At 51.6% G+C, this 20,303-nt stretch overlaps 1 protein-coding gene across 14 annotated transcripts in view; it reads left to right on the top strand.

Annotated features, from left to right (window-relative positions):
* Positions 1–420: 420 nt before the first annotated feature.
* Positions 421–20,303, top strand: part of EPB41L1 (erythrocyte membrane protein band 4.1 like 1) — a 117,282-nt gene continuing 97,399 nt past the window's right edge. For 7 of the 14 annotated variants that reach the window (XM_088789150.1, XM_088789151.1, XM_088789154.1 and 4 more), the window contains exons 1-2: positions 421–574; positions 15,668–15,718. The gene's annotated coding sequence lies outside the window, so the exon portion shown is untranslated. The remainder of the gene's footprint in view (positions 575–15,667; positions 15,719–20,303) is intronic. The other 7 variants (XM_088789158.1, XM_088789159.1, XM_088789157.1 and 4 more) reach the window with 3 other exon arrangements.

Here is a 20,303-nt window from a genome sequence, read left to right as displayed (position 1 = left end):
GCCAGGGAAAACCGAGGTCGGAGCTGGCGGGGACCCGGGAGGAGGCGGGGGCGGGGCCCTAGCCCACCCGGCCGGGAGCCCGAGGTTGAGGAGGCCCGGGGTGGGGTGTCTTTTTCCTCCCCCCTGGCCTCTGAGCTCCGTGCGGCTCAGGTAGGCGCCAGGCGCGGGGCCCACGTGGGGGAGCGGGCGCGGGCCTCGAGAGCCAGGCGGGCTCCCGGGGCTCAGCCCCCTCCCCTCCCCTCCTCCCCTCCCCGCGGCGACGCGGCTCCTCCCGACGCGCGGCTCCGGCGGCTCCGGCGCTCCCCCGGCTCTTCGCGGCTCGCCGCGGCTGCCTAGGCGGCCGGGATCGCCTCCTCCTCCTCCTCGGGGGAGCCGGCCGGGGCGGGGCGGAGCGGGGAGGCCGAGCGTGGGGGGCGGGCGGGGAGGGGGCTTTGCGCCGTGGGAGGGAGAGTGGGAGCAGGCGAGCGAGCGGGGCATTTCTGCGCAGCTCCAGCGCGCCACGGAGCCCGCCGGGGCGGCCGCCGGACGCACCGACTGGGGACAGACAGCGCCCGGAAGCCGCGTCCGCCGCCAGGTTAGCTGCCCTCGCTGCCCTCGCCACCCTCCTCCGGGCCCCGAGGACCCCGCGGCGTCCAGCCCGTGTGTGTGTGTGTGTGGGGGGGGGGGGGGGTATTACCGAGGGCTCCGGGCTCGGTCCCGGGTCCTTGAGTACTGACAGGCCCGCGGGCAGGCTCCTGGGGGCCAGACACCATTGGGGCGGGGGAGGGGGGAAGGGGGTGTTGCGGGGGGCGCCGGAGCCAGGAATCCTGGCCTGGGTTCGTTTGACTTCACACCAGCGTGGCTATGTGTGGTGGAGTCCACGTCGCCGGGTGTGTGTTGGGTGTGAGCGCGCGTGTGCCCGTGAATCTGTGCAAGTGGATGCTCGGTGTATGCGCGCGTGCGTGTGTGCGCGGGGTGTGCATCTGTGAGGGTGTGTGCCCTGCATATCTCCGAAGGCTGGGTGGTGTGTGTCTGCGTGTGTCTGTCCGTGAATGTGTCTATGAGAGGGTGTGTCCGAATGTGTAGCTGAGTGTGTGTACATCTGGATAAGGTTGTGTGCCAGTGGCTTAGCTTGTGGCTGGAGCCTGTGGCAGTGTGTGTGTGTGTGTGTGTGTGTGTGTGTGTGTGTGTCGCTGTGTGAACGCCAGTGTGACTCTCCGTGAGTGCGCGTGCGAGGGCGGGTGTGCACCCGCGTAGCCCCCGTGTGCGTGTGCGCGGCTTTGTCTCCGCACTGCCAGGAGGATGGGGTGAGGGCAGCGGCCGAGGCGCTGCGGTCGCCGAGAGCCGGGCACCTGGCTGGGGCAGAGTGTGGGGGCGGTGGCGCGAGAGTCCCGGCGCGGCGGAGACGCCCTGCTGGCAGGTGGGCGGCCACACCCCGGGGGCCTGCGGGAGCTGGGCTGACAGCGGAGCCGAGTACCCGGCAGAGCGGGAGCGGAGGGCGTGTCCTGCCTGAAGCCAGGGTGTGAGTGGGGGGTGTGGATGTGGGTGTGGGGTGTTGCTGGCCGCAGCGGCAGCAGTCCCCAGGCTCTTGACCCAGTCAGTTCAGGGATCCATTTCCTGTCGCGTCGCGGGGACCGTCCTCCAGAGCCAGACCGGGCCTTGCCAGGTTAGCCGCACTCCCACCCTCACCCCTGCACGGAGCGTAGACTCACATCTTAGGTGTTCTGAAAGGAGGCGGGAGAACCACTCTCTTAAAGGTCCAGCCCACCCCCAAGGAATCTCTCCATCAGGGGACCTCTACTTTGAGAGAGGTGTCTGGGTGTGTCTGTACCCCTTCCCCCATTTGTTGATGCAGGGCATGCATTTCTAGATCTGTAGTCTGTGTGCATGTGTGTGTTCTGTGTATTTCTTGTGCATTTGGGTGCATAGGTATGTCTTATCAGTGAACAGTAAATAATGTATGTCTTGATGTATACGTGTTTTTATAAGTTCTGGTATGTTTGCTTTTATTTACATATAGCTGATTGTGTATCAGTAAGACTGTGCATGTAGGTTTGAAGTGGCATTTTGGTGCCAACTGGAGTAGGACAGAAAAATTTTGTGCATGGGCACTCTATTTTAGAAAAACTGGGTGAAAGGGTAGTTTGGAAATTTAGTGCCTGGCTTTGTGGGTTTCCGATGCTGGTGCTGAAATGTTGGTAGGTTAGGGTAAGACTGGCTACAAGGATAGAGACAAACTGAGACTCTGATAGGAGGAATGAGTTGTTCTGGAAGAAGTATATTCAAGTCCAGAATTCTTCCTCCACTTCCAGTGCTTTTTCTCTATAACCTCCCCTCCCCCTCTGCTGCGGGCTTGCCAGGATAAAGTACACAGGATTTGGAGTGTAAAGGGAGAGAGCGGGGAGTGTGAAAGGATGGGTGACAGGATTGGAGGCCAACAGCAGATTTCTGCAATTCTTAAAATGTTTCACTGCCCAAGGCGGCAGAGCTGGGAAAAGCTGAGCTTGCGGTCCCCTTTCCTGAATGTCTCTCCCGTGACAGGAAAGGCTGTGGCCTGGAGCTCAGGAGTCTCTTTTTGTCTTTGCTCAAACCCTTGATGTGTTTACCTGTTTACTGAACACATTTTTATTGAACTTCCCTGATGTCAGAGTCTAAACCCCCTAAGCCTCAGTTTCCCTAGCTGAGCAGCTAGTAGGCTGGATTCTGGGAATTTGAGGCCCCTTCCCTTTCTCAGAGTGCTCGAGTTTGTCTCATTGATACCCAGAGTTAGGAATCCACCTTTCCAGCCCCCAAAGATCCTGCCCACGGTCCCCACTCACCATTTCCCCTAGCCCCCATGTACTCTAGTCTAGAGCAATGGTTCTCAAAGTGTGGTCACTCCACCAGCAGCAGCAGGGTCACCTGGGATTTTGTTAGAAATGCAAATTCTTGAGCCTCACACCAGACCTACTGAATCAATAACTTTGGGGGTGGAGCCCAGCAGTCTATGTTTTACCAAACACAAGTGATTCTGATGTACGCCAGAGCTCGAGAAAAGTGTAGCCAGGGAGCCAGAACCTTGTATAGGTTCTGGAACACCTGGAAAGCCTCTCGTGCTCCTTCCCAGACACATACCTGAAGTAGCAGCCCTCGCCTGGAAGGTAGCGATTCTGGTTTCCAGTCCCAGGTCTTCCTTGGACAAATCACTCCTTCGCTGCATAATGCAATGACTCATTGACAGTGTTAACTCGGGGCCAGGTTCTGAACAAAGGGGTGTCTGCTCTGCTTAGTTTCTCCACTCCTTACCTTGACCTGTAGGATGGAGCCCCTGCCCGCGTCTCTGGAAACCAGCCACTCTGGCCTCCTTTTAGTTCACCCAGGCAACAGGAACTCCTTCGCCTCTGGAATTTTGCACATGCTGTTCCCTTCTGTCCAGCATACTCTTCCCCTGCTTCTTATCTTGGTTAACTCACACTCTTCAGCTTTCCGCTCAAGAGTTACTTCGTCAGGAGGCCCTTCACCAACTCTCTAGGCTAAGTCGGTTTTTTCTGTGAACCATTCTTAGCGCTCCCTCAGAACTTTCATAGTACTTATGAGAGTTTGTAATTATACATGAACTTGGTAGTTGTTTGTCTGTCTCCCCTCACTGGATTGCAAATGCCATCTGGGCAGGAACTTGTTTATCAGTCTCCCTGGTGCCTCCACTCAGTGCCCGGCTTGTGATTGGTGTTCAATAAATTTCTTGAGTGGATAACTATAAAATGGGAGATGGTACTAAATGGTACCCAAAGTTTCCTCTCCTGACACTGTAACGTCTAAGCAGGCCTTAGACATTTTTGGAAGTAGATTTGTCTTTTTACTGCTGTAGCTCATGGCCATACATTTGAGCCCCCACTGTGCCCAGGCCCATGCTGGGCTCTGCTGTAGGGGAGGCAGGAGAAGGCTCTTCAGGAGACACAGCCTAGACTGTCTTCTGTGTCCTCCTGGGTTAGGATCCTGCAAGAATGAGAAGAGGAAAAGCGTTGAATAAGGAATCTAAACGTCAGAGTCCACGCCTTATTACTGACTGTGGGCACGTCACTTTCCCTTTCTTGCTTGTTTCCTCCTTTGTAAAATGAGGGTATTGGGATGGACTGTACACCTGGCATTGGTTACTAACACTGGCTCTACAGTCCTTTGGGCTTTGCCCCATACGAGTCAGGTGGGCTCGGGCAAGTGACTTCATCTCTTCATTTCCTCGCCTGTAAAACAGGACCAATCTGTTTCGCGGGGCTGTTTTGAGAATGAAATGAGGTACGATACATGGAATGCTTTGCACAGTGCTGAGCACATAGTAAACACTTGGTAAATGTTAGCGACTATTACTATTATGCTTCTCCACAGTTCAACGTAACATTCTTGAATGCCTTTTGCCAACCCTAAGCCTACAGAAATAGAAATGAATACAACAGTGCTCACCAGCTGGGCATGGGGGCAGACATGTAAAGGTGTACAATGTACGAGGTGCCAGGGTGCGACTGTTCCTGGAGGAAAATTCTTCACGGAGGAGAGAGATGGTGCTTGGGCTGGATTTTGTCTTCCAGGTAGTTGGAGCAGCAGGTGCAAAGGCCCTGTGGGTTGTTAGGGGAACTCCAAAGAGTTCCATGCGGTTAGAGCAGAAGGTGGTGAGTGGTGGGGGTGGGTAGAGTGAGTGGCTGGAGATTCGGCCTGAGAGGAAGGTTGGGGCCACGTCTGTCACGGGCTGAAAATCTCGAGTGAGACCTACAGGTTGTGGGGAGCAAGGGAAGGGGAAGAAGGTAGCCTGGAAGGATCAGATTTGCATTTCAAAACCACAGCTCTCCAGGTGGTGTTAGAGGAAGGCCTGGATGGAGGGGGCGGGCCCGGAGACTGGGCTCAGGCTTGTTTGCATTGATGAAAAGGCCCAGTGCGGGTAGATAGAGACCTAGAACACGGAAGCACAGTTGATGGATTCAGGCCAGCCTGGGTCAGGGAGATGAAGGAGGGATGAGAATGACTTTTCACAGCCCCCAACCCCCCATTAACCTCCAGGGCTAATGAGTGGGAATCTGAAGATTGGAATTTGAATCCGAGGTCTGCTACTAATGGACTCATAGTGTATTAATTTCCTAGGGCTGCTTAACGAAGTACTGCAATCTAGGTGGCTTAAAAATGTAGAAATGTATTCTCTCACAATTCTGGAGCTACAAGTTAGAAATCAAGGTGTCGGCAAGGTTGGCTCCTTCTGGGGGTGGGGTGGGGGTGTCTGTTCCCCCCCCCCCCCGCCGTGCTCCCTGTCCTGCAGCTGCATCTGCCTGTTGTCACATGGCTTCTTCCCCTTTGTCCCTGTGTGTCTGTGTTGTCTCCTCTTCGTATAAGGACACCAGTCATATTAGATTTAGGACCCACCCTAATCCAGTATGACCTCATTTTATTTTAACTAATTATATCTGCAATGACTCTATTTCCAAATAAGGTCACATTTTGAGGTTCTGGGTAGGCGTGAATTTGGGGGGAGGGCACTATTCATCCCAGTACATCCAGGAAGATGAAAAGAGTTCAGGTCTTCGAGCCCCACAAGCCCAGGTTCCTATCCATGCTTTGCAATGGAACAGCCATGAGGCTTCGAGTAAATCCGTTATTTCTTTCTTAGCCTCAGTTTCCTCTTCTATGAAACAAGGACAGTAGCACCTGCCATCGATGCCATGTTGTGGTGGTGAGCCTCAGTCAAGATAACAGAGAGGGGCAAACTCGGTCAGGTGGTACGTAGTAGGCACACAGTACTGACGACCTCCTCTTAGGCTCCCCGCTCTCTGCGCTTAGCTGGGACAAGTCACTTCGCTCTTGCTTCACTTTCCTCATCTGCCATCATTCAGCTCTACCTCTCTCACCAGATTGTGAATCCCGGGGGATAATGAGCTTAAGAGTTTGTTGCTGAAATTTTTAATTATAATCGTCATCATCACAATAACGCTTGGCCATTGCCACATCTCCTGCCTTCTCAGCAGAGCCCAGCCCAGCCCTCTCCTTTACTGAGTGAGTCCTTTTCGCCCCTTTGTGCTCAGAGGGATCCTGCGAAGTGTCACCCCCGTGAGAGCTGGGAGAACCTTACACAGGGTCCTTGCCCTCATTGGCCAGAGGAGGGAAATGCGCTCTGAGAGGAGTGACACCCTGAAGGTCACACAGCTGGTCAGTGGCAATGGGACAGCTTGTCTGTGGCTCCTGTTTACAGTCCGAACAGTGCTTTTCCCCCAGTTGCAACTTGAGCCCCAGAAGCAGGAGCTTGGGGCCGGCAGAGGCCTAGAGTGAGCTCTGCCCAGCGCTTGGAGCTGGAAGCCAGTGGGGGAGAGTCCTGCTGAGTCCGGATCAGAATCCCAAGCAGGGGGCTCCCTGAGTCCTGCATGAGCGGGCACTGCCTTCGCAGGCTACATGGGCAGGTCGTTTTGTTCTCAGCCTGGCTCTGGCCCTCTCTGTCTGCTGCAGCCGGCGGAGGCCACCACGGGCCGGTAGTGCAGCTTGGAGGTGCCGTAACCCAAGGCTTCAGTGTCCCTATTGCCAGCCAGGGCAGTGCTCTCAGCAGGCTGTGTCCCTCTAAGTCTTGCCTTGGTGGGCCTAGGGAAGGTTCTAGAAAGGAGAGCAGGCTTATCCCGTCTTGGCAGTTTCCTTGAAGTCATCTTCTTTTCTCCCAAGCTAGGGAGCCAGGCTCTTCTTCACGCCTTGATTTTCTTTTACCTTCCCTACTCCTCAGTTTTCTCTCGCTTCCTTCTCTTGCCTTCCCCTCCTCCCTCTTCTGTCCAGATTGAAGCTCTAAAGATAAAGCCTCCAGACCCAGTTGAGGTGGGCGGTTTCGGGGTTGCTTCAGGCCACCTAAGAATGAGAAAGCCTAGTCAGAGGCTCACTCCAGTGACTGATAAATAACCGCTTACGTTTATTGGCTTATCATGTGCCAGGCCCTGTGCTAAACTCTTTTCATGCCTCCGTCTTTTAATCCTTGCGCCTACCCTGCGAGGCACAGGTTACACCCCCATTTTGTTAAAGGAGGCTAAGTAACTCACCCCAGGCCTACTCAGTCCTCAGCCAGCAAGCAACACAGCCGGGACTGACGTCTACATCCCTCCGAAGTTGGCAGGCGCTCTTGAGTCTTTCCTGCACTGCCCTGGATAGAGCCTATGAGAATGTCGAGGGGTTCGCAGAAGGATGTCCATGTGTTCAGATTCGGAGAACAGATTCTTGGCTCGGAGAGCAGGGTCTGCAATCCAGGTTTCCTGTCTTCCAGGCTGCACTGTTACCCCCTCAGAGACTGGCCTTCCTTCAGTGTCAGCCCCAGGGCAGGCCACGGCTCTGAGCCCAGCAGGGTCCAGGCAGCTATCCACTTGTGGGAGAGACACTGCCTCAGGGGCAGGTGACAGAACAGGTCTGATGGCACTTTGGCTTTTTTCCAAAATATTGTTTTGTCACTGGCCCCCTTAGTTTTTCATAGATTATCTTGAGTCTTCCAGGGAAATAAGCTTCTGCTCTGCAGAGAGTGATAGTTTGGTCTCTTCAGAAGGGTGCTTGGGAGTTTGGGGGCTCGGAGATCCTCTCTGTCAGGCTTCGTGATGGGTGGAGGGGAAGGCAGGGAGGCAGAGGCTGGAGCCAGGAGACCGTGGTTCAGGAGTACACTTATGCTAGAAAGAAAAAAGGAAGGAAGCCGGAGCTGGCCGAGTGCCAGGGTAAGACTGGAGAGAGGAAAGGAGCCTTGAGGCTGGATTGATTAGAAACCTCCTCTCACCCCATGTTCAGCCTAGGAGTCCAGACTCCCTCCCAGGCGGCGCTGCCGATCTCAGAATGTCGCTTCAGAAATTGGGCAGCTGCAGGAGGCTTGCTGGCCCTCCCCCAAGTCCCACCATGGCCATGACCAGGGTCACCTTGAGCATGTGGCCTTGATTAATGAGCAGTGGCTTTAAAACTTTTAGCTACAGAGCCCTCTCTTCGTACACAAGGAAGCAGAAATTCAGTACATGAAACTGCTCAAACGAGAGCTCTCAACACTCCCCCCACCTCTGAGGGTTCCCTAAGGCAAGGCTTCTCAAACTTTGCTTCCCCAAGAGCAGAAGAGAGGAGCTTGCTAGGAAAACACTCTACCAGGACTCACCCCAGAGAGTCAAACTCAGCTGCTCCCTGGCAGCAGGTGGGATCCATGGTAGGCGCTGGAATCAGCCCGTTTGAACAAGTTCAGAGTCAAGGTGATTGGGAGACAGAGGGTTCTCAGATTGCCCTTAAAGAATGCTGGTCTCGAATGTTCATGAACTTCTGAAACAGCATGCACACCTTTGAGTGTGCACTTTGATCTCGGGAGAGGATCCACAGGTACCCTCTGAGTCTCTGAGTCACTACCCGTAAAAGTTGGGTGGTTTTATAGAGTGGGAGCCTAATGCCTGGAGAAGGGTCACCCAGGAAGCCACCGGCAGAGTCGGGCGTGGAAGGCAGATCTTCCCTACCCCGCAGCGCATAGCTGGTTTTAAGTGACGGTGCTGAGGGGCTGCAGGTCGTCCTTCCCCCCGTCTGGGCTTCAGTTTTACCAGCTGTAAAATGGGATTGGACAGTATAAGCCCGCGATCCCACGGAGCTTCGATCTGTGGTTCTGGAAGCCAGGTGTCCTGCTTCCCAATTCACGTTCTTTGCCCTTTTTCTTGCTGTCTCCCCAGCTTCACACCCCTCTGGTGAGACCCCCCCCCCCTTTAGTGTCTCCCATCTTCAGAGACTTCATACAGAGCCTGGATCCTTGCTCCTTGAGTCCCTCTTGTCAGATCACAGGCCTAATTGCGCAGCCCTTTCTCTCTTTCCGGGCCCACTCACCATAAACAACCAGGTGCCTGTGAGTCTGGGGATGCTGAAGGTGGCCTCTTCAGGGCCGCCCCTGGGGCCAGTGCCAAGGGGAGGGGCTCGGAGAATGTGTTTCCTGAGGTTCCTAGGACATGCCCAGTGCTTACCTGTGTCTTTGCCCCAGGTTCCTGGGTTCCTCCCTGCCAGGAATGCCACCCTCCTTCCCCAGTCACTGTTGAAATCCTGTAAGCCTTTTCAAGGCTCAGCTCAGATGCCAACCTCTGTCCCACAAAACCGTGTGAGGCCTCCCATCCTCACCCCTACAATGAGAATTTGTGTCTTCCTCCCCTGCATTCCCTTAGCACCTTATCTATTCTCTGGGGACAAGTTCTGCTTGGTCTTTGCTTTATCCTGGGATGTCGCTTGTCTCTTGCTGGATTGTGAGCCCTAGGATGGATGGCTCATGGATCATTCTTTGCTCCCCAGCATGTAACACAGGGCTTGGCACAGAGCAGTTGCTTCATGGAAGATTATTAAGTTCTATTTGCAGAATCTGTCCCTGGCCCTGGGCTGGGCTGGTTTCTTTGGAGGCCTTGTGGCCCCATCTCTGGCAGGCCACAACTTCTCACATATCCCCTTTATTTGTGGATCGGAGGAGGCCAAGTTGGGCAGTGGGTAAGAACTTAAATTCCAGTCTTGACTCTGCCGTTTCCTGGCTGTGTGACGGGCAAATCACTGCACCTCTCTGAGCCTCAATTGCCTCAGCTTAAAACCAAGGGGTAGGGATGACACGTTTGTTGTGGGCTTGGGAGGATTCACTGAAATGATATGTGTAAAATGCTGAGATCTGGGCATTGTACAGAACAAATGGTCAATAAACAATTATAATTCATTACTTTTCAGTTAATGGTTATTATCATTGGTGTTTCAGCAGACACCTGTTGTGTTTTGAGCGTCGTGCTGGGGGGGGTGAGCGTGAGAGAGAAAAATCATTGTAGGAGTTCCTCGGTCTTCAGGGCCTTAAGGTCAAGTAAGACTCTACTATGAGTAATAGTGTCTGGTAGGGATGTGGCTGAGTGACAGGAGGCAGGGAGACAGGTGTTCGCTGTGGAGGGAAAGGAGGCGACTTCCAGCCTGGAGACGGGAAGTGTTGCAGGGAGGATGCAGGGACAAGCAGGTCGGAGCAGAGACAGCCCCAGAATCTTCACACAGGGAGGGACTTGGGGGTCAGCACCCCAGGTAGAGGGGGAGCTTCAAGCCTTGTTTTGCTAAGAAGAATTTGGGGGGTTGATGGTTCCTGATGACACTATTGAAAAGGAGACACGAGACTAGAAAGGTCGGGCAGAAAAGTTAGGACTTTCTGGCGGAGGTGAGCAGGCAGGGCCTTGGTCCCTCTGCCCAGGCTTGAGCTGAGAAAGGCCGGGGGTGGGCAGTAGCCCCAGGCCTCTGCCGGCTCGCCATGGAGACTGCTCCATAGTAATAGGGCCCCTTGTTTACCTGCCCAAGGTTGAGATCTGAACTCTGGTCTGTGTGAAGTAGAAGTGCAAATTGATCCCAGAAATGTCAGAATCTGTAAATATCAGAGGTGGCCGGCAGGAGAAGCCATCTCCTGATCCACCCTCCTCACCCCTCTGTTACACATCGGGGAAGCAGAGGCCCAGAAGTGGGAGACCCCGTCCAGAAACACTGAGTAAACGGGCCGCAGTGAGTTCAGCGCCAGCCCCAGGTGAGCTGTGGACCTAGGTCTGTGTTAGGGGTTAAGGGAAGAGGGTGAGGAGGGGGATCCCAAGGAGGGATGTAAATGACAAGCAGATGTCAGATTGGGAGCAATCTGTTGCCAAGGTGTGTACGTGTGATCCCAGGTGAGTGGGATGCGAGTGGGCTGAAGCTGTCATCCTTCTGGGCTTTCCTTCCCAGAAAGGAAGAAGGGCCGCATCAGTGGGAGCCAGGGGAATACTGGGAGGTGGGGGAGTGCAGGGGGTGGCCTGAGAAGAGGAGGCTGTTGCCAAGCAACCAGAGACACACCCGTATTACACCAGCACCGAGCATCCAGCATCTGTGAGCCACAGTGGTAGCACCCTCATTTTATGGGGGAAGAAATGAGAGCTCCAAAGGTCACAGCTGGGAAGAGCAGACCCAGGGAGGGGGGCACTTTAAAGCCACGTTCCTGGCATGCCCTGGGTGGCTGCCATCTCAGTCCTCAGTCAGGCCTGGTTTCAGTGAGGACCTGGGTCAGAGGAGTCAGGAAGGTCCCCATCCCAGGGCAAGCCACCTTTTGCCGTCCTGCACTTCTTCTCCATCAGTCTGCCCACCTATCTGGCCTGCTTTATTCTAGTTCACCTGCCTCTTGTTCATTAATAAAAAAATATTTATTGAGTACCTACTATGTGCCGGGTCACTGCCTCTGACCTTATGGAACTTATGCCTTAGCATGAGGGCTGTCCCACATTCGTATGATATGCTGGGAAGGAGGAGGGGAAGGGACTAACACCCCCTTCCTTCCTTCACACCTTCTATCTGTCCCTTTCTCCTTCTGCTCCTCTCCAAGGCCCCCTACCCCCGGATGGGACTTTTTGCTGGAACTGCCTCCTGCAGAAATAGAAATCGAAGTTAATTGTTAAACCTAATGGCTGGTGAGCGTCTCCCCGCCCTGCTGGGCTGAGAGCTAGCTGTGCTCACCCGGAGAGGGGCGGAGCCACCCAGGTTTTTCTGGCCTGTGCCTGCCACCTTTTCCCTGCACTGGAATCTGTCTCCAGAATCTGCTCCTCCCCTCCTTCTAGAGGGAGGCCTGCCTTTTGGACCCTTTCCCTGGACTCCAGCTGAGGTGACCCTGGGAGGTGAGTAGTGGCTCTGGCCCTAGTCCAGCGGCCTCTGGGTGAGTGCTCTTGGGAGAGGTGCAGGGAGGGCATGGTGCCAAGCCCCAGGACCCACCCAGAAGGCAGGCAGCCAGTGGACCTTGCTGGCTTTGCCTCCTGCAGGGAAGGGCTGGGGGGTGGTAGGGACGGTGCTACAGTGGCCTAAGGCCTGTACACAGACCCGTCACCCAGTGCAGGCCATGCCATACCTTTCTCCTGCTCTCCTTCTATTTTACTCTCTTCACTGGGTGTCCTATTCTAGGCCATTCTCTGCCACTAGCCTGGGGAAAGAGGGGTCCCTGAGAATAGTGGCCAAGGCTTATTTCTTTAGAAGGCAGAGTTTTAGGTGGGGCCCCTATCAAGCTTTAGGGACAGAGCTCAGGCCTCTTAGTCAGCCAGGCCCAGGGTCAGAGCTGGGTGATCTTGGGCAGGTGGCCCACCTCTCTGAGCCACTGTGTCAGCCTCTGAACAATGGGTTCTCTGATCCCTTTGTTACCATCACTATGAATATAATAGGCCCCAGATGTAGATATTAATATTAGGCTCAGTGTTTGAGTTTTCAGGCTGTAGATAGGTATAGATATTAATGTTAGGCTCAGCAGAGGTGTGTTGAGTGAGTAGATAGCATTCTATTCAGATTTGACTCACTTTGGGGGGCCTAGCTCTGCCTTCGGGCCTTCCAGGCCACCATCCCATCCTCTAGGCTTGATGTCTAGAGCTGCGCTGCCCCCTACAGCAGCCACCAGCCACATGTGGCCATTGAGCACTTGAAATGTGGCGAGTGCCACTGAGGAACTGAATTTTTAATCTTACTTGATTTGATTAATTTAAAATTTAAAAAGTACTCCATTCACTTATCAGAAAACCACGTACGTTTGGGAACTTAGGTTCATGAATATACTTTTTCAATCGTAAAGACCAAGAGAATCTAAATATCCAATGAAAATATAGTGTCAGAATTGAGATGGGCTCCAAATGTAAGATGCACACTGGATTTAGAAGACTTGGCATGAAAAAAAGAATGTAAAATACCTCAATAGTATTTTTACATCAGTTTCATGTTGAAATGGATATATTGGGTTAAATAAATACACTATTAAAATTAATTTTATCCATTCCTTTGTATTCTTTAAAATGCGGCTATTGGAAAATTTTAAATTACATATGTGGCTTGCATTTTTGTGTTTCTATTGGACAGCACTGTTCTAGCCAGAGTTGAGTTAGACACATTTGAATAATAATACACGACTATAAAGACTAGTTATTTGGGGAGGCGAAGCTCAGATACTTCCCACTCACTGCCCCCCTAGATCTGGGCCATGCCCCACGGTGGAATATTACCCTGGAAACCCCGTAGCTTCAAGGATAAGTTGACAACTTCTGAGGTCAGATGAACAGCCTGTGTCTGGGTGGCCATGCTACTCACTTGCTGTGTGTGTGACCTTGGGCAAGTCTCTTAACTCTGCTGAACCTTACTTAGTCTGTCATCTGTAAATCTAGACTAACAGTGGAATTTACCTCGTTGACTGAGGGGATTCGCTGAGATCTAGTCCACGTGCATGCCTCACTTAAGCAGAGTGTCTGGCCCGTGTGACTAGGGAATTAGGTATTAGCAAATTGGTATCAGTTACTCAGGTATTAGCTGTGGTTGCTACTACTGTTAGTTGTGGGGGTAGTTGCTACTGCTGTTGCATCCGTCACCTTGGATTGTCTTGTTCCATTTGTGCAAAAGTGACCTGGACCAGAGGGAAAGGAGAAGTTAAAGAGCTTGAGGGTGGATTTGGGATGGGGACTCAGGGATGCTTTGTGCGTTACCTCAGGGGATTTCTTGCCCTTGAGGTAGCTCCTTGGATCTTCCCGTTCAGTAGGTGACTGGGCAAAGATATGTACCCATTTTATAGATGAGGAAGCCAAGGCCTGTTGTGGGGAAGTAACCTGGCTATGCAGCCAGAACATGAGTGCAGGAGTTCCCAACCCTACTGTAGTAATATTGGAGCCAGAGTTAAGAGGCCACGTTTTGGGGTTGTAGGAGCAGGGCCTGACCAGGAGTTGGGAGCTTGTGAGAAATGGTTATTATTAGTCACCTATAACTGGAAGGGATCTCAACACCATTCAGTACAACCGTCTCATTCTTGAGTAGAAGAAACAGAACTCTGTGTGTGTGTGTGTGTGTGTGTGTGTGTGTGTGTGTCTTGCCTAGGATCACACAGCAAGTTGGTGGCCAAGCTGGAACTGTTTCTATTTGTTTAGATCCAGCCTTCAGCTCAGCCCTGGCAGGACGGATGGACTGCTTGTCAGCCCCCTCCTCTCCTGCCCAGTCCCGAGGGAGGGCTTCTGAGAAAGAGGCTTTTGTTTCACCAGCTCCTTCTGGTTTCCTCTCAAGGTAGCTCCCCCCACCCCCCGCCCCCAAATCTGCCCAGATTTGTATTTGTTCCTGTTACAGGTTTAAAGGGCCCTGCAATCTGGTTTCCACATACATCTGCTTTCTGGACGCACATGGGGGAGACCTTGGGCTTTTTCATCAAGGAGGTCTGGGTTCAGATCCCTTTTCTACCCTTAATTCTCTGTAGCCTTCGTCAAGTCACTTGTCATTTTTTAGTCTCAATTTTTCATCTGAAAGAAGGAACTGAAATGCTCTGCATATAACTTAGTGGTTAAGAACCTGGGCTCTGGGTCTCACCCCTGCACTCTCCACTGTGTTAGTCTTCAGGGCATCATTTCACCTCTCTGGGTGTCAGTTCCCGCATCTGTATTGGACGCTGTTACCTCCTGGGTTGTTGTGGTCAGGCTCTGTGCTGAGCTCTCCACATTCATCATCTCATTGAATCCTCCCTTAAGCCCCGGAAGCAGACACTATTACTCTTGTTTTCCAAATGAGACTAGTGCTCAGAGAAGTGAAGTGACTTGCCCCAGGCCACACAGCTAGATTTGGGGGAGCCATAATTCAAACCAGGTCTGTGTGACTGTAGAGCCCAAGCTTAGAACCATGGTGCTGCACTGACTCCCAGGCATGCTCCCTACCTGGCCTCCCAAAGTTCATCCAGGTGCTAGGAAGCATGGATGGGGAAGCAGGTTGCCGGGTGACTGATGTTACAGCTGGAGTGGCCGTGTCCTGAGGCCCATGGGGCTCGGGCACACACCGTCCACTTCTGCTGTTCTAACCTCAGCCAGAGTTACCTTCCTGTTCGTCTGATTCTTGCGTTCTGTGTAAGGTGGAAACACCTTAGCCCCCTTGGAGATTTACCGTTCTGAGTGTGTGAGTCCAGGGGGCCTGAAGTTTCTCCCTGCAACAATGCTGCCCCATTGTGTATCAGGCCGGGCCTGCAGTTGGGGCTTAAAGAGGATTGAAAGGGGGCTTAAATACTTTGTGAGTGAATTAGAACAAAGCAGACTATTAATGCTAAAAAGACCTTAGGGACCAATGCGTCCAACCACATTTATTTTACAGATGGAGAGACTGAGGCAGGGATAAGCCAATGTGAGAGAGCAGTAGGTGTGTTTTTCCTGGGTTTGGAGACCATGGGACTGACATGGAAAGAAGCGCCTGAGGGGTAGGCAGGCCTCTGCTCTCCGTTGTCCCCAGATCCAGTCCACCACCATGTTCTGTGGATACCACCGCTTAAATATCCTTGACTCCACCTACTTTTTCTAGCTCTACTGCGACCACCCAGTCTGAGCCCTTGTTACGTGCCCCCCGGACAACCACAACAGCCCCCTAATTCATACACCTAACGCTCTTCTTGCCCGTGTCCAGGCCATTCTGTACCCTATGAATCAGTGATTGCCCGCTGCTCTTAGAATCAAGACTGAGCTCTTTACCTTGGCCTCCGAGGCCCTTCACGGCCTGGGCCTGGCCTGCGTTGGCTGCGCCAGCTTCAGATTTGTTCCTTTCCCTTTTGCTCTCTGCATAGTCACACGGGCCCGTTCTGTTTAACAGGTTCAGCAACTTCCCCAAGTTCCTCAGAGAGTCAAATGCCAGCCTCTCAGTTTCCAGCTGCATGCTGGGCCCATGAACTCAGATCAGAGGAGCTAACACCGCTTCCTCCTTCTAGGTGCCTGACTGACGGCCTTACCCCGAGGGAGCCGGTGTGGACGCAGGACGGGTGAGTGTGAACACTGGCACAGCCTAACTTGCCTCCTTCTGCTCAGGTTGGACAAATTGATCTTCCAGGCCCTCAGGCTCTCTGTTTTGATATATTTTACAGCTGGGGACGCCTGAGGGTTTGTCTAGGCCACAGATTTCTGGTGGGTTTGAAAAGGGGGGTGGGGGAGGCAGTGCTGCTGGGCCTCTCTGGTTTGGGCTTATTTTGAGGTAGGGACTGAAACACATTATTCATTAAACAGCTCTGTGTTAGACAACGTGCTTGGCCTATATTGCTTATCCGGGTCAGCATGGCTAGTGACGGATGGCCTTAGACCTGGAAGCCGGATTAGCTGACCCTGGAGCCCTTGTTTTCTCTCGCTTAGCCACTCCTAGGTTGTAGACTCCATTCAGGAGAGGCGGTTTCATTCTGGTTCTGCCACTGATGACTAAGCGAGCTTAGTTAGGCAGCACCATCCTTTCCGTTGGCCTTAGGGTCATATATACACTGTCAGGGCAGGAGTGGGGGAAGGTGGCGTCAGAGTAAATGAGTTGTTTTCAAACTTTCTTGCAGGGAAATTCAAATGAACCCAAAAGAATCTGAATGTATGAAACAGCCAAAGGGGTTGCAAACGGCGGTGGTTGCAGTTAGGGTAGGGCTGGGGGATTCTAACTGGCTAATTCCTTAGCCCCCAGCCGCCCCCATACACTGACAGGGAACCATCTTGGCTCTGGGCAGGTAATTACAAACACTGGCCCAGGGCATGTCAAAGCACCCTTCTAACTAGGGACTGGCAAGTGGTGACATAGAGAGGGAACTGAGGCAGTGAAGTTCCGCTGGTGGGGAAATTTCGAAGTAATATGCAAATGTCATTGTGGCCTTATTAATAAGGCATGGCTGCTAGGGCTGTGATGTTGTCATGGTAGAATCCTCTGATTTTTATTTTCGATTAGATGTGAGACACCTCTGTACCCCAGGGGAACTCATCAGTGTGTGCGTGCATGCGTGTGTGTGTGTGTGTGTGTGTGTGTGTAAGGAGCAGGGGCTGTGGGGGGTGGGGGGAGCAGCGCCAGGCTGGGGCAGGTAGAAGAAATGCCAAACAGAGCTGAGAGCATGTTGCTCCTAGGTCTGGTGGGGGTAGGGGGTGGCTTTAGCTCCAGTTAAAAGGAACGATTTGGCTCCTTCCTGCCAGCACATGGGCCCCATGGAGATCTCTGGGCAGGAAGCACTGGGAACAAGGACCCCTCTGTCCACAGCCACAGCACAGCCAGGACAGAAGAGGTGGATTCGCAGTTCCCAGGAAGGGGCCTGCTGGTCTTTTCCTGACATTTGGGCAAATGGATGGGGAGAAGTGGAACTAAGTGGATGTGTGCATGGAGTGGGGGAGCGTGGGTAGGGGAGGCAGAGCTTGGTTCCTACATTTATTACTGCACAAGTTCCTTGCGCTTCCGGAAGCCCTCCAAGAAGCCAGGCAACTCAGTAGGGGTCAGAGTCATGAAAGGTGAGACTCTGGATGTTAACCACCATCGGTTTACTGGAGGAGATAGGAAATGGGAGAGACGACAGATTTTCCCAGGCCGCCTGGTGCAGGGGAAGTCGTTTGGACGGCAAGTCCAGAACTCTGTGTTCGTGTCCTTGCTCTGACACTGACTGGCTCTGTGGCTTTGGCCTCATCGCTTCCCCTTTCTGGGCCTCAGTTTCCTCTTCTGCAGAATGGGGATGGACACATCAACCCTAGCTGCTTCTTAATGCTCTTCTCAGCATCGGTTAGAATAGGGTATTTCAAGTCTTTGGGGGCAACAGAATCCCAACAGGAAGCATTTGTAACAGAATTGCTCTCGTTGAATTGGGAGTAGTTTATTCAGGATCTTGCTGCCTCCTTCCTGCCCTTTGTTCTGTGGATGTTTTTGGAGGTGCCTCCGCAGATTCCCAGGGCTCCGGAAGTAGTGTCTGAAGACTCCTGGGTTGGGTGATTCTTGAGAACATGCTTTGTCCCTTACAGGCCAGGTGACAGGGATTGTGTTGAAATGCACAGGAGCAGTTATTAGGCTGGTGCAAAAGTAATTGTGGTTTAAAGGTTAAAAATAATTGCAAAAACCGCAATTACTTTTGCACCAACCTAATATAATGCTGGCTTCTGCCTGGCCTTGCCCATGGCCAGCACAGACCTTATCTTGGTGAGGGCCTCTATGATGGGCATGGCTTTTTTCAGAAACAAGAGACAGAAAGTCATCTCAAAGTGGCTTAAACCAGAAACGGACTTTAATAGCTCCTGGGACAGGTCATGAGATTGAAGGATGAGGAACGCAGTTGACTCTCCATCTGTCTCCCATCACTGCTTGTCGCTCCTTTATGCCCTTATTAGGAACTGGCTGTCCACTGCCCCAGCTTAGCAACCCAAAAAGAAAGAGGGAACTATTTTTCTGCCAGGATCTATATATCAATCTAAGGGAAGGACTCTGATTGGTTCAATCGTTGTTGCTGTGGGGGATAGAGACGTTCTGAGTGGCCAGGCCTGGGTCACGTGCTTACCCACGTAGCTAAGAGACAGCCTCTTCTGGAGCAGGGCTGTCACCAGAAGAAGGGGGAGTAAAAGGCTGCTCTGCAGACAGAACCACAAGAATGCACTAGGATATTAGTAGAGTCTTCGGTTATAGGAGAAGAATAGCTCATAGGCCTGCAAGGGACCATAACTCCCCTTTTCAGTAATAGCAATACAAATACCAACTGTGATAATACCGTATTTTGCCATGTATAATGCGCACTTTTTGGCCCAAATTTGTGAGGCAAAAATAAGGATGCGCATTATACATGGGTAGTACTAATTCCGTATCTATATAAATGTTTTTAATTTTTTTGTTTTTATATGTATGGTATTTTAATAAAAATCTCTTATATAGATTGTTTCAATTGATCTTCAAACATTTTTGTGATGTAAGTAGAGTAAGTAATACTATCTTCACACACACACACAAAAAAGCGTACAGTCTCTGAGCAAGAAATGCTTGATTGGACCAGTGGTCCTGTCTTTCTTTCTCCCTTGCTAGGTTTCTGTTCTCTCACAATATACGTAAACTTATAGGCCTCTTCTTACTAATATGAGACTGGGCCTTCTTACGAGTTAAGTTTAGCTGCACTATGTTGTTTTTGCCTTCTAGAAAACAAGGGTTATGATTACAAATCATAGAATAAGTTTACCTCTCCACAGCTTTCAATACACAAAAATATCTTTTTAAAAATAATTTTTCAATTACAGTTGATGTACAATATTATATTAGTTTCAGGTGTACAACACAGTGATTAGACATTTATATAACTCACGAAAGTTTAATTCTTTTATTTATGCTTATGCGTTAAAAGTGTAACTCTAGAAATCAATAACGATATCCATATGCAAAATAATACCCTGGAATATGATAATCGGTTTTGTTGAACTTATAACGAACTTGCAGTGAAAGTAATTTCGGCCAATGATTCAATGAAATGAAATGAAAAGTGACGTCTTGTTGTCCACAGAGGAGGTGACTGACTTGATAAGACAGGCGATGCTGACTTTATTACCACAGCATGAACAGCGTGACAGTTCTCTTTGTACAGTTTAGGCAGGAGCTAGCAATCTAGCTGATATTTTTACACAAAATATTGGAAAATTAAAACAAAAGACTTTTTTCCCCGGAAAGTTTGGGCCTAAAACGTGGGTGCGCATTATACATGGGAGTGTATTATATGCGGCAAAATACGATAATAGGTAATGTTTATTGAATTATTCTCCCTGTGCTGAGCATGTTCTATTGCTTTACGTGTATTGTTAGTTCATTTAATCTTCATGACAGTCCTTTGGGTAGGCACTATTACTATCCCCATTTTATAGATGAGGAAACTGAGGCACAGCTACTGAAGGTCACACATTGAATAAGAGGAGGAGCAGGGGTTCAAGTCCCGGTAGTCTGGCTTCAGAGCCCATGCTCTGATCACTGTGTCTACTGCCTCTGGTCGGTAGTTCAAGTGACTGTCCAACATCTGTTTGCATGCTGCTCCATGACACAGAGCTCACTACCTGCCCAGGTCCAGGTTACACTGCTCTGTCTATTGGAAAGGGCTTCTTTCCAGATCTGCCTCCATATGAAGGCATCCATTCAGTGTGTACCTGTGTCGTAGGCATTTCAGGAAATGTAAAGAAAAACCACCCATGAACCTGCTATGAACCTCTTAAGGTCACCATAACAAATAAGTCACATTACTGAGCTCTCACTTCATGCCAGGCTCTGTGCTGAACGCTTAATGTGCATGATCTCATTTCACTGCAACAACTCTATGGAGTAGGTGCTGTTTATTATTGCCGCCGTTTTCCAGAGGAAGCTGCAACTCAGAGAGGAGAAGTGACTTACCCACGGTCAGATAGCTAGAGCTGGTATTTGAGTTCAGGTCTGTCCAGCTCCAGAGACTGTGCTAGAAACCACTGCAGTCCCCTGTGTTCCCCAAAGGGGAAGTAAAGTGTGCAGGTGTGGCTGTGACCCAGTCAACAGTGCAAATTGCCATTGGAGAGAGACGGGGAAACGTGCAACTGACATTCAGAGGAGAGCGCTCAGGGAAAGGGGGGTGGGGA

The sequence above is a fragment of the Rhinolophus sinicus genome, chromosome 13 (assembly GCF_057876585.1).
Source record: "Rhinolophus sinicus isolate RSI-liver-muscle chromosome 13, RSI-T2T, whole genome shotgun sequence".
Taxonomy (NCBI): domain Eukaryota; kingdom Metazoa; phylum Chordata; class Mammalia; order Chiroptera; family Rhinolophidae; genus Rhinolophus; species Rhinolophus sinicus.
The sequence above is the reverse complement of the archived record's forward strand: the minus strand, read 5'-3'. Positions and strand labels throughout refer to the sequence as shown.